The 13,867-nt window shown below is 34.5% G+C and overlaps 1 protein-coding gene across 1 annotated transcript in view; it reads left to right on the top strand.

Annotated features, from left to right (window-relative positions):
• The first annotated feature begins 8,795 nt into the window (after nucleotides 1-8,795).
• LOC131851112 (cyclic nucleotide-gated cation channel subunit A) overlaps nucleotides 8,796-13,867 on the top strand; it is a 68,440-nt gene continuing 63,368 nt past the window's right edge. The window contains exon 1 of the mRNA XM_059201547.1: nucleotides 8,796-8,934. The gene's annotated coding sequence lies outside the window, so the exon portion shown is untranslated. The remainder of the gene's footprint in view (nucleotides 8,935-13,867) is intronic.

Consider the following 13,867-nt stretch of genomic DNA (forward strand, 5'->3'; position numbering starts at 1 on the left):
AATAACTAATAAGTCACTAATGTGACAAGCTCGCTCAATATACAAATATTAATAAACAGACATTGGCGACGGCACAAATACCGGCAGTGCTAGAGCCTAGTGGCATTGTCCGCGAAGGCGGGACGGCCTGACGGTATGACCCTGGTCCCGTGGAAACTCGGAAAATGTTTAGTATTGGATACCACGTGTGTGGATACATTGGCACCAAGTTATGTGTCTGGAATTCTGGATCGTCCTCTCGTCCTGGTACAGCAGCAACACAAGCGGCAATTTTAAAAAGACGAAAAGGGTCGGTTTTTTTTTACCATTTGCCGTGGAGACCTTGGGCCCATGGAGGCCGGAAGCCAAATTGTTTTTGACATATACTACAGCGCGGCTCATCGAGGTTACTTGTGACACGAGAGCTGGTTAGCTACCAGCTCTCGTGTCACAAGGTTCTCTTCTTCTTTGTCCAAAGGCTAAGTATGGCCATTCAAAGAGGCAACGCTACCAGTATCTTGGGTACGCTGCCTCGATGTGCCGCGTTGGAGTACAATGATTGTTTCTATTAATGTATTATGTATAATATTTTCATTAAACAGCAATAATTGTAGTAATCCGAATTAGAACTTTACTAATGCTCAGACTTATAATTTAAACTACATATGGTGGAATTTCGTCTACTGGGCAATGTCATTACAAATCCTCATAAGTATAACATTGCTGTTGACAACCTCGGTGGTCTAGCGATCTAGTACACCGCTTTACGTCCGATGGGACGTAAAGCGGTGTGCTGTTGTTGCGGGTTTGATTCCTCGCACGGCACAAATTTGTATTCATGAGTATGATTGTTTGTATCGGTCTGGGTGTTTTCTATGTATAATATGTATTTATTTAAGAAAAAAAAAATCTATGTATTTGTATCAGTTATCTAGTACTCACAACACAAGCTTTAGCTGGCTTAACTTAGGTCTAGATGGCGCTGTGTGAATTGTACTTCCCCTTCGATCGATCCCCCATCCAATCCAATCGAAATTACGACGGCCTGAGCCGAGGTTCGAACCCCTAGCGGTGCCATCACACTAAACTCTTATCCGTCAGGCGGGATTTGGCCTTCAGCCACTCCATAAGTCCTTCCGCGAATTTTGATTGCTGCACTCGCCTCCTATCGTCCGGTGAAGCTGTAAAGGCCAGCTGCGGCCATCAGCATTAGAGTAGTCCGAAAAAAACTTAATAGGTACTCGGTTATACATAACCATTCTTATTTACCTGCACTATACTTAGGTTTTATATACGCTCCGTTTGTATAAACTTACAGAAACTGTAAACAAACATTTTATATTTAAAATTATCATATAAGCACTCACTAAATGTAAACGGTAATACATTTACCGAATCCCCTGAATAATATTAGGGCTGTAACGATTGTATTCACTTTGTAAATTGTATTCGACAAATATTAATAGTGAATTGCGAGCTAAATGACGCAATGAAATTACTGAAAAACTTTGTATGTGAATGCAAAATGAAAAACATTGTTGTATTTTGAATTTACATGTACATTCTATTATAAATCTGCATGAAAAATATTTAAATTTCATAAAAATACTTCATAAAATATAAAATACTTCCTTAACAAAAAGCTTATTATAATATTGAAGAATTCGTTAACGATAATAATGTTTTTATAGAAAAATTAAAATCCATAGCACTGACAATATTATCTGATTGCACTAATAATGAGCGCGTAGCGATATCTATGTTGAGTATTGCATGCCTCTTACTTGTTATACTGTAATTATTTATATAAAAAAACATCTATTCAAAAGAGCAACACACAAGTTTCTTACTCGTTCTTTTTGTGCTGTATCTGCATTTCGAATGAGTGGTCGAATCAAAATATGACTATTCAAAAGTGCTTGTAATGGGTTTATTTGTATAAAGATTAATACTATTTTACATATTTAATAAAATTGGAGTGTCTATTTGTTATATTGAAATAACCGATTTTTACTGCGTGCATATGAAAATAAATACGGTACATACGCCAAAATAACATTTTTTACAATTTTTGTCTGTCTGCCTGTTTGTTCCGGCTAATCTCTGAAATGGCTGGACTTATTCTGACGGGACTTTTACAATCAGGTAGCTGATTTAATAATGAGTAACTTAGGCTACTTTTATTTTAGAAAAATAAAGTTTAATATACAAAAAATAATAATAATAGAATAGAATAGTAAATTAATTATTCAAATAAATTTACATTAAAGCTCTTTTGAATATTTATTAGTTATATTCGTAGGCTGTGGAAGTTGAGAATTGAGAATCATACCCCTTACCTTTAAAACCAAGGAGACGTGTTACACCGCTGAACCACTAAGGTCAACTAGCCTTCACAATTTAGGAGAATTGAAGGAGGACCTACTTGCCAAAATAAAGAGACACAAAAGATAAAGAACACGTTGTATGGATTCACCTTCCTGATACCGAGAGAGGGAAACTCCGAGGAACTGCTTGAAGTTAAGCTCGGGAACTACCGGGACTTGTAACCCAGGATGTAGGTTCAAGGTTGGTACGTCAACACACTTTTTTTTTAAAGCCAGTTTATTTACAATGTATAATAATAGATATTTATATAGGTGTCTATGTCTAAATGAAAATCCCGTGCGGGAACAATATTGCTGTTTTTTTTAAATAAGTCAAAAGTTTTATGAACATATAGGATACTTGAATATATAAATTGAGAAGCAACGGTGAGAATATTTGCCTCTTTGAATTTCTCTCTGAATTACTCACGACTCTTCATACAGTAAATCGCTCGAATGGCACGTTTTTGTAATATGAATATATTTTTAATATCCGCCGCTTTTCCACATAATAATATTCCATAAGAGAGTAAACTATGAAAATAACTAAAATAGACCAATCTAGCAGTATCAGTAGCAGTGTACTGTCTAACCTTACACACGGCAAAAGCTGCTTAACTCAGTTTCGCTGCAAAGCTTTGAATTTGAGCACCCCATTGTGTTTTATTATCAAGTGTGATTCCTAGAAAGAACATGAACATAGTCTTTAGGTATATGTATTTGATTCCAATGGTACAGTCAGCTCTACCAGTATTACACATAGGATGTGCTACTAAAATTGATGTAAAAATCCATTCTCCTTTCCTTGAGTGCACCGACATAAACACCATCAGAAGAATTTTTCGAATTAAGCAACAGGAATCCTGTCGAGACTACTTCGGAATATTGAGCATACTTACTGTACCATCTCTCTATATTCTGGTAACATTGACACAGTTCGCTAAATATATACCAGAATATGAAACTGACGAGGAGAGATAAACCAGAGAGAGCACAAGGAGACAACATTTTGTGAGTCAGCCAGCTGTGAACTACACTGGAGGTGATGAAGCAGAGTTCACACTACCAGTCTATACAATTATATAATCAGGCTATAGATTTAAAAAGTTTTTAAGGATGATTCTAAACGCAAACTAAAGGATTTTCTATTAAAGAAGTGTTATACAATTAATGAATTGTAAAATAAGTGTAATATCGAATATGATATGTAAATTATTATAACATTGACATTTTTCCTTATTAGACATGTATTCAAATTCAATTCAATTCAAAATATCTTTATTCATGTAGGTCTATTACAGACTTTTAGTGGCTATGTTGGGGCTACTATTATTTGTATTTGTAATGTGTTCCATTTATTGTGGCAGCAGCAGGAAAGGAGGATATGAAATGATGAGTCCAGATTGTGGCTATGTACATATTTATAATATAGAGATATTTACAATATATATATATGTATGTACAAGAAAGTGATTCGGTCTCGAATGACAGGTCTGTTATTTTATTGCTCTGTCGTAGCTAGGCAACGGTGTTGCCGCACGATAATAGTAAATTCGTCACAGACTCTTATGATCTGTCAAATCTACCGTTACTGCGGAATGATATCGAGAAGAGAAGAACTGACAAGAAACTCAGCTCGTATTTTTTTTAAATAATAGTGGAACATGTTAATAATAATAGACAGTCATTAAAATTCAAAATTGGAAGAATAGAGTGACCACCAGCATATGATATCGCAAAGAAAAAAAAAATTATTTTAGACATATAATTCATCATCATCATCGCAGCCCGGAAGACGTCCACTGCTGGACATAGGCCTCCCCCAAAGATCTCCACGACGATCGGTCCTGCGCTGCTCGCATCCAATGCCTTCCCGCGATCTTGACCAGATCGTGGGTCCACCTTATAGACATATAATTAATTAATTGAAATTGTAATAAAATTCAACACAATGTAAATTGTTATGAATAAATGAAATGAAATGAAAAAATGTACCATTTATAAGAACTAACTAACAATTTACGTCAACACAACTCGCTACAAATTAATGTAATACAGAGATCAAGAAATAAGGCTAAGTCTGCAAAGCAATGTGAACAGCTTGATTTGTTCATTTTCCGTCTCTCAATAAATCTAATTATTCTAGACCTGGAAGCAAGGCAGAAATAGCAATGGTATTGAATTAAAAAAGCAATCAATTTCAATACTATTGGCCTAGATCTCAATTATTTTAAGTGTGCACTGCATACATTACAATCGACAAGTTTTTTTCTATGGATGATAATGGCATGGTGCACCAGTGGAGGATGATAACATGAGAATGAAGTCAGGTTCGTTAGCCCATCATGACACCCTCAGTGTGACAACCTTAGTGGTCTAGTGGTTTAACATACCGCTTTACTATCCCATGGTCGCGGGTTCGATTCCTCGCACGGTACAAGTATTTGTAATGATGAGTATGATTGTTGGTATCAGTCTGGATGTTTTCTATGCATAATATGTATTAATTCACAACAAAAAAAATGCATCCATGTATTTACATCAGTTGTCTAGTACCCAAAACACAAGTTTTAGCTAGCAAAACTGGGGTCTAGATGGCGTTGTGTGAATAGTCCTGAGAAAAAAAAAATCGTGATAAATTTACCAGGAATTCATCGTGATGGTTTCCAGGGGGAACCGTCTGAAGGTTAACCTGACGTATATTGCTAGCAATAAGGTTATGAGACATTACTAACATTCCCTTTCGCCCCAGTCATCAAGTATTAAAAATAGACATATACTGTGATGTTACAGTCAAAGTACCAGGACAACATGAACTACTAGATAGTCTGAATCATGAAATATAATAATGCAATTACAGGATAAGAGGCATGACCTTAGTCCTCTGGAATGACGACGGTTACCACTTACCATCATGCAGGTAAACGTATTGTGTAGTAGGAAATGTACTACGATATTACAGTCAAATTACCAGGACAACATGAACTAATAGATAGTCTGAATCATAAAATATAATAGTGCAATTACAGGATAAGAGGCATGACCTTAGTCCTCTGGAATGACGACGTTTACCACTTACCATCATGCAGGTAAACGTATTGTGTAGTAGGAAATGTACTACGATATTACAGTCAAATTACCAGGACAACATGAACTAATAGATAGTCTGAATCATAAATTATAATAGTGCAATTACAGGATAAGAGGCATGACCTTAGTCCTCTGGAATGACGACGGTTACCACTTACCATCATGCAGGTAAACGTATTGTGTAGTAGGAAATGTACTACGATATTACAGTCAAATTGCCAGGACAACATGAACTAATAGATAGTCTGAATCATAAAATATAATAGTGCAATGAGATAATAAGAGGTTAAATGGGCCAAATTGTATATCTATAACTAGATACGATAACGCCGCTCATTAAAACACCCTAAACCTTTTTAATAAATTAAATCAAATGAAGAGACTAGTACTCGCAAATACACTACAGGTAATGCGTTTCGTAGCACCTCGTAGACAAGCTACGTTCAACACACGTAGATGTATACTTACTAAATACAATGACAGTGACGATGCAGTGGTGGATAGGAAATGATTTTACTTTATTATTATTATTATTGGTTTATTATTATTATTATTTATTTGTTTGTTACTATTTTGTTCTTTTATTTATTTATTTTTCTGTATATAATGATTTCATCTCTAATTTAATGCATTGTTTTTTATTCACGTTTATCTTATATAACCCCAAGAAGACACAAGTTTGCGCGTTTACCGCTAAAGATTCCATTTATCGTTTCAAGACACTCTCCTTGATGTGACGCCAAATCTCGAGATCCTTGGCGTTGATATATCCAGTGACGTTCAGTTTTGCGGTCATTTGGAGGACAAGGCTAAAATAGCCTCAAAAAAGCTTGGTGTGCTCAGTAGAGTGAGACGGTATTTCACGGCGGCCCATCGCTTGCAATTATACAAGGCCGCATATGGAATACTGTTCTCATCTCTGGGCGGGAGAACCACAATACCAGCTACTTCCATTTGACCGCATTCAGAACCGAGCAGCCAGAATCATTGGTAATCAACGCCTCTGTGCATTTTCTACCGCATATATCACGGGGAGTGTCTCAGGAATTGTTCGGATTATTACAGAAACTGAAATACCATCCTGATCATCTGAATGAAGGTGACTGACATAGTGATCTATCAACGCACAGCCCAAACCATTGGACGGATCGGGCTGAAATTTGGCATGCAGGTAGATGTTATGACGTAGGCATCCGTTAAGAATGAATTCTGATTAATTCTACCCCCAAGGGGATAAAATAGGGGACTAAAGTTTGTATGAAACTTTGTCAATTTTAAACCAATCGGGCTGAGACTTTGCATGTATAAAGCTACTATGACGTAGGCATTCCCTAAGAAAGGATTTTGATAAATTCCACCCGTAAGGGGATAATTTAACGCGAGCGAAGCCGCGGCCAAAAGGTAGTTATATATATTTTTGTTATGTGTATTTTTAATTATATATATCTTTACGTAGTATAAAATAATGTCGCTTCCGCTTTCTGTTCGCTTAGATCTTTCAATCTACTTAACGGATTTTAATGCAGTTTTAGAAATAAATGATTGATGATGAGTGATTGTAGAAGAAGGTTTACATCTATAATACGATACCCATGCGATGTCGGAGCGGAGAGATACTTAAAGATAACAATAATAATCTCAGAACAATTCACACAGCGCCATCTAGACCCAAGTTAAGCTAGCTAAAGCTTGTGTTATGTATACTAGACAACTGATACAAATACATAGATATTTATTTTGTAAATACATAATTATTATATATAGAAAACACCCAGACAGACACAAACAATCATACTCATAAATACAAATGTTTGTGCCGTGCGAGGAATCGAACCCGCGATCATCGGACGTAAAGCAATGTGCTAGATCGCTAGACTACCGAGGTCATCAAGTTAAAACTGCTCTGACTGCTCCAGTCATTCCTAATAAAATGCAAATTATTCAATATAAATAATAATAAAGTAATTTAATAACAACAACTCATTGTTTCGTAGAGCACGGGACTGAAGCAATAAGTGCAATATTTTTAAATATAATAATTATTGCTAGCTTACCTACTATTCCTTTTATAAATATTTATATTATTTTGATACCTCTTTTTTATATGCCACTTTTGATTATCTCATCTTTACATAGTATAAAACAAAACTGTCGCTGCATGTCCCTATGTATGCTTAAATCTTTAAAACTACACGACTACATAGAGTGATTCAGAGGGAGGTTTATATGTATAATACATGTATAATATTGTAGAGAAACACTGATATATTTAGTTATATTTAGCATTGCACCCGTGTGAAGTGCCGGGCGGGTCGCTAGTATATACATATCTCATATCTCTTGGGAAATATATTCGTATAATTCCTGTTAGTACGTTCCATTAGGAAAGAAAGAAAGAAATTATTAACATATACGAAAAACTATTTATAGTCACTACGAGTGATTTACTTTTATTCAGTTAATGTTTAATATTAATGTTTTCTCTATTTGAGTATTTAATTGAATTCGTTCTAGTTTGTATTGTATTCACACATCAACCTTGAAAAACATACACAAAAACTTGAAGTAACAATAAAATTATTTAAATGAGCAACACACAAGTTTCTCACTCATTCTTCTTATGATAAGACAGTTTTCCGAATGAGCGGTAAATTGAAAAAAAATTTTTGAATCTATTCAAAAATAGTTCAATGTAAGTTTATTTGAATAAACGATTTTCTATTCTATTCTATTATGGTTTACTAATATTTTTAGTAATCTCGCTATAGTAATAATACTGATCTAACTTGCAAGAAAATTAGTGTCAAATATGTGCTCCTTATATATACTTAATTCTTATTATTTAGTATATTAAGTATATTATACTCTCCAGAATTATTGTTATAGATTCCTTCCTGTGTAATAATAAGTAACTACTTATTTAGTTTTTAAATTTCTACAATTTAAACGTAAAATTGTAATTATTCAACAATTTCTTATTCAACTCATCTAGGAATAATTAGTACCTATCTACTTATATAATTTTTACATTTTTACACGTTTAAACATAAACCTTCATAAATATTCTACGACAACGTCTATCTTATTTTCATCTAAGTATATATCGCTAGAAATTCTTAATACAAGTCACTGTGAACTGTCTAAAACGGTTACATGTATCTTTTCTACATCATTAATTCCTAAATGTGGGTAGTGCTTCTATTTAGTCTGTCTTTAATCTGAAATAAACAAGTGAATAGCTTATAAACTTGATAATTCGTGGCGATAGCCGACTAGACATGAGTAGAACAAGCTCTGGGTATAAAGCTCGTAGCGGGCGACAGTTCTCAGAAGCTTACCGCGCGTCGTGCGTAGCTGTCGTGCTACCTCCTGTACTACCACTCCGCCGCGTTCTGCGATACGTAACGCGACTTCGCGTTTATTACTTACTAACTAAACATATAAAGTGCCAAACTGATGCGTGATTTTTGGACTTGAACGGGATTCTCACCGTGCCGAGGTACGTACACTTTAATATTAGTTTGGCATTTCTTGACAGTTTCAATAAAAGCATGCGATAATAAAAAGATGGCAATAAAGATTCAACGAAGCGACGGATAAGTATTGCCCATCAAGTAGTTATATGCAGCATTGTGTACACTACACGTATATATTTGTTATCATCTGTTTCTACCTTATCCCATTCATTTGAGATCGGCGTATGTTTTTCTACATTCATCCGTTTTCGCACTCTCGTTATTTACTCCAGCCTTACCATATTATCTTTCACACAGTTCATCCATCTCTTTTTCGGCCTTCCTCTGCCCTTATAATCATCCACTTTCATACACGTAGATATCTGAGTCTAAAAAAACAAAAATTCTATCGATCTATCTATCATCGACAATTATAAACACATACGTATCTGAGAGTCTAAAAGAACTGTTTTACACGAATTCTAGTAGAATTTGATTTGTATAACCGACCAAGTTTAATAGGCCTGTCGCTATATGAACGTTAGAGTAGCGGTACAGTACATTTTATTCGGTGCGTTATATCAAGCATAATAAAAAAACGTTTTTATATCATGGGTTATAGGGTCGAATGTTAAAATCTTTTCCAGGTTTATAACGTACAAATATTAAATATAAAGTATGTAGGTTTAAATAGTAAAACAAATAATCTTAATTCAAACAAACTTAATACAAGAACTTTTGAATAGTCACATTTTTTTTATTCTACCACTTCGGAATTCAGACTCATCACAAGAAGTATAAGCATGAAACTTGTGTGTTGTGTGTTCTTTTAAATAAATATTGATTTAAGTAGATTTACATTAACAAGTATTAGGCATGCGACAATCAACATAGAAATCACTATGCACTTAATCACTAAAATAACAGATTTATCGTGAATTTATCATTTATCCTGAAGTAGAGTTTGTATACGTCTAGCCGGGTTTTTCTTTCCTATTTCAGCAGCCTAACATTTTGCTTCGTATTTTTCGGTTATATGATAAAACATTATAAGGAGCATGATATCTTTGTCTACTAAAATGTCAGCGTGATTATCACGGTTGTCACATGATAACGTGATATCCGTAGTGCTGTTCATTTGTTTGCAATTTCAAATAGATTAAATGAATATTTCAATTACATTATAAGAATAGAATTTCCATATAGTTGTTATTTGCCTCGAGTTACAAATTAATGTTCGAAGATCGCCGGTTCGATATCCGTGCAATACAATTTTGTTTATGAGTATATTTATTTGTATTGATTTGGGTATCGCCACCTCGCTTGTAATTCCGTGTACATAAACAAAATATTATACATTTTCAGTTACAGACTTAGACGTATTTTATGTTGCTAATCTGTTTATTTGTAAAACTATATTGTACATTAAAAACTCGAAGTAAGAGTCCGTACGTCCGTCCGTAGAGTAAGTCCATACTTAAACTTGTAAGAGTAAAAAACCGCGACCATGCCGAATAGGTAGCGAAACTTTTTCAATTTTCGAGTCCTTCCTTCAAGATTCAACTTACGCCGGAGCCGAAAGAAGAGAAAAAATTCAACTTAAAAAAAAGTATTCCGAAAGGCTTCCGATGACAAACAGACATACATAAATTACGAATATTGATGTAATGCATTCTTCATTGCATCAATATAGTCAATATAGTATAGAAAGTCTATAATATTATATGAATTAATGGCATATTGGGTTCTTTAAGGTATAGATATAAAGATCTGTACCTAAGGCAGGTGTTACATATGAATGTGGATGGTTATAAGGGCAGAGGAAGACCGAAAAAGAGATGGATGGACTGTGTGAAAGATATGGTAAGAAAGGGAGTGAATAACGAGATTACGAACAGTGATGAATGGAAGAGAAAAACATATTACGCCGACCACAAGTAAATGGGATAAAGAAGAAGCAGATGATTCCTATTCTGACGATAATTTCTTGGTTTTTTTTTTTATACTACCATGCTGGCATACAGGTATACGGCCAATCTGATGGTAAATGGTTTTGTTTATCGCTCACACTTTATATTTACTTCATCTACATCTACACTATAACTCTATTCGCATACATTTATGTTGTTCATACCTACCTATTATAAATACCCTTCCGCGTGCTAACCATAGATTATTTTACAAGACACAAACGTATAAATACTTTAATAAGCTATTTGCAATGTTTTAATTTCCATACAAAGTTTCATCCCGTATTTTATTTTACCCCTTAAGGGTAAATTTTTTACAACTTTAGAATAGAATAGAATAGAATCACCAGCCTGAAAAATAAGTTTCAAGTTTATAGCTTTAATAATATACTTCCATACAACCTTTCATCCCTTTCAATCCCTTACAACTCTAGTTCACATTGAAAGGACGAAAAAAAATATTTAGGGCTGGGAAAAAATATTTAGGGTTACTCCTAACATTGAGGGGTATAAAAAATTGATGTTGGCCTATTCTCATACCTGGCCGGTATGCACACAAAATTTCATAAAAGTCAGTAATACGGTTTTGGAGGAGTTTGGTAATAAAAACCGCGACACGAAATTTTTTTTATATATATACTGGCTGTACCGCAAACGTTGTTTTGCCTTATAAATTAATATCGCTACTAAAGAAGTTGCTGACAGAAGAGTGAAAATTTAGGTTTGTATGTAAGTTTATTGCCACATTCTAAAATAATAAAAAAAATGTAAGGGGTGCACAACACTTATCACTTAGGGGTATGAAACATAGATAGTAGTCGATTCTCCGAATATGCATACAAAATTTCATAAAAAATCGGTCAGACCATTTTCGGTGGAGTATGCTAACTAACATTGTGACACGAGAACTTTATATAGTGTTTACGCCTTTTAATGAGAAGAGGGTTTTGATGGTGTAATTAAACTCGGAGATTTCAGGTTAGTTTTTTAATTTACTTGATAGTAGTTTACAATGGTTGCGTATGATAATGCATATATGATCGTTGACAAATTTCGAATATGAACTTGTAACGGTTAGCGTATGTAGCCCGCTGAAATACCGACGTTCCGAAATACATATTTACCATTTATCGCCCACTCATTTAGATCTATACATAACATACCAAAATGATGAAATACTATTACGCTAACAAAATAGAGGCATACAAGAAATGAAGGGACATCACACGCTGAGATAACTCCCAGTAGATGAAAATATAATGAATTTATCTCTACCTCCGTCACTAAGAAAGAAAGCTTATCTATTGCGCTCGGTTAATTAGTTAATAGTCCTTCAAGCCGTCTATTGCCGTCCTTGTCCTTCACTAAAGAATTCAAGTTGGCAATAAATGGAAATTAACTCAGCTGGGGATTCTAGCAGAATTAAATTTATTTTCCGATTCACCTTGCCGCATCGACTTATTGCATACTATGTGACAGTTATTTCATTATTACGAAAGCGCAACAATCGCTTTATACAACCGCTCGTTCTTTCAATATCAATTAAATTTATTTTCCGATTCACCTTGCCGCATCGACTTATTGCATACTATGTGACAGTTATTTCATTATTACGAAAGCGCAATAATCGCTTTATACAACCGCTCGTTCTTTCAATATCAATTAAATTTATTTTCCGATTCACCTTGCCGCATCGACTTATTGCATACTATGTGACAGTTATTTCATTATTACGAAAGCGCAACAATCGCTTTATACAACCGCTCGTTCTTTCAATATCAATTAAGCTTAACTGTTGATGTAATGAAATGAAAACGAGCATATTTTCTGCGAAAGGGGATGTATTGTCGCAGAAATATAGTTATATAACTTGATACCTATTTATATAAAGCCTATTGCTCACTAAACGATTACTTGAATGACGAGCTTGCATGGCAATAGTTGTTCATGCAAAGGATTTTCTTTTAATGTTAGACATAAACACCTATATAAATATACATAGTAAATAAACTGGCTTTTAAAAAAAAGTAATTCAATTGAGTTTCTTGCCAGTTCTTCTCAATTGGATCTATATACCAAACTGGATGGTAGGGAAAAAAATTAAAATTATAATGTAAAAACTTGACGTTCATAAGCGGCTAAAATGTCCGACATGAATAAATGATTTTTTAATTTGACTTATAAACATTAATTTATTTTCAACCATATCATCATCATCAATAAATTTTGATATTGGTCTTTCCCAAGGCACGCAATTGGGTACCATCTTCAACCCTCCTCGTAAACTTATTACCTGCAACCCTGCGTATGTCGCTCCACCGCTGAGCTACGCTACGTTTCGCAATTCAGTCTACACTCTATAACACATGCAATCCAATTACCATCGGTTTTGCGACAGATATGACTAGCCCACTACCTCTTGCAAATTCGTAGCGCTATATCGGTGAATTTTGTTATCTGTCGACTTAGTTTCGGATTTGATCCCTTAGAGAAATTCCAAGCATACCTCTTTACATAACTCGTTGAGTGACTATGAATTGGAGATCCAGTCGTACTGTCAGTGTCTGCATTACGGCACCGACCTAATCGCAAAGTAGTAATAAGTTTAGGATAGTCGCGAGTGACTAGAATTGCATCTGTTCGAGGTATAGCAACCTTAATCTTATTAATAATATTATAAATGAGATAGTTTGTGAGTATGGACGGATGTTTGTTACTCTTTTACTCTTTTACTTTTGTAATAAACAAGCAAATCTGTAAATTGGGCAAAATATAATGTACTAGCTACTCGCATCGGCTTCGCACGGGTGTACATGTATTATACATATAAACCATCCTTTTGAATCACTCTATCTATTTAAAAAAAACGCTTCAAAATCCGTTGCGTAGTTTTAAAGATTTAAGATACATAGGGACGGACAGACAGCGACAGCGACTTTGTTTTATACTATGTAATGATAATGCATGTAAATGTTACATATGGTGCAGACGAAGTTAAAGATCAGAT

Source organism: Achroia grisella, unplaced genomic scaffold, assembly GCF_030625045.1.
Source record: "Achroia grisella isolate CSIRO2021 unplaced genomic scaffold, CSIRO_AGI_Agris_v1 utg1173, whole genome shotgun sequence".
Lineage (NCBI taxonomy): Eukaryota > Metazoa > Arthropoda > Insecta > Lepidoptera > Pyralidae > Achroia > Achroia grisella.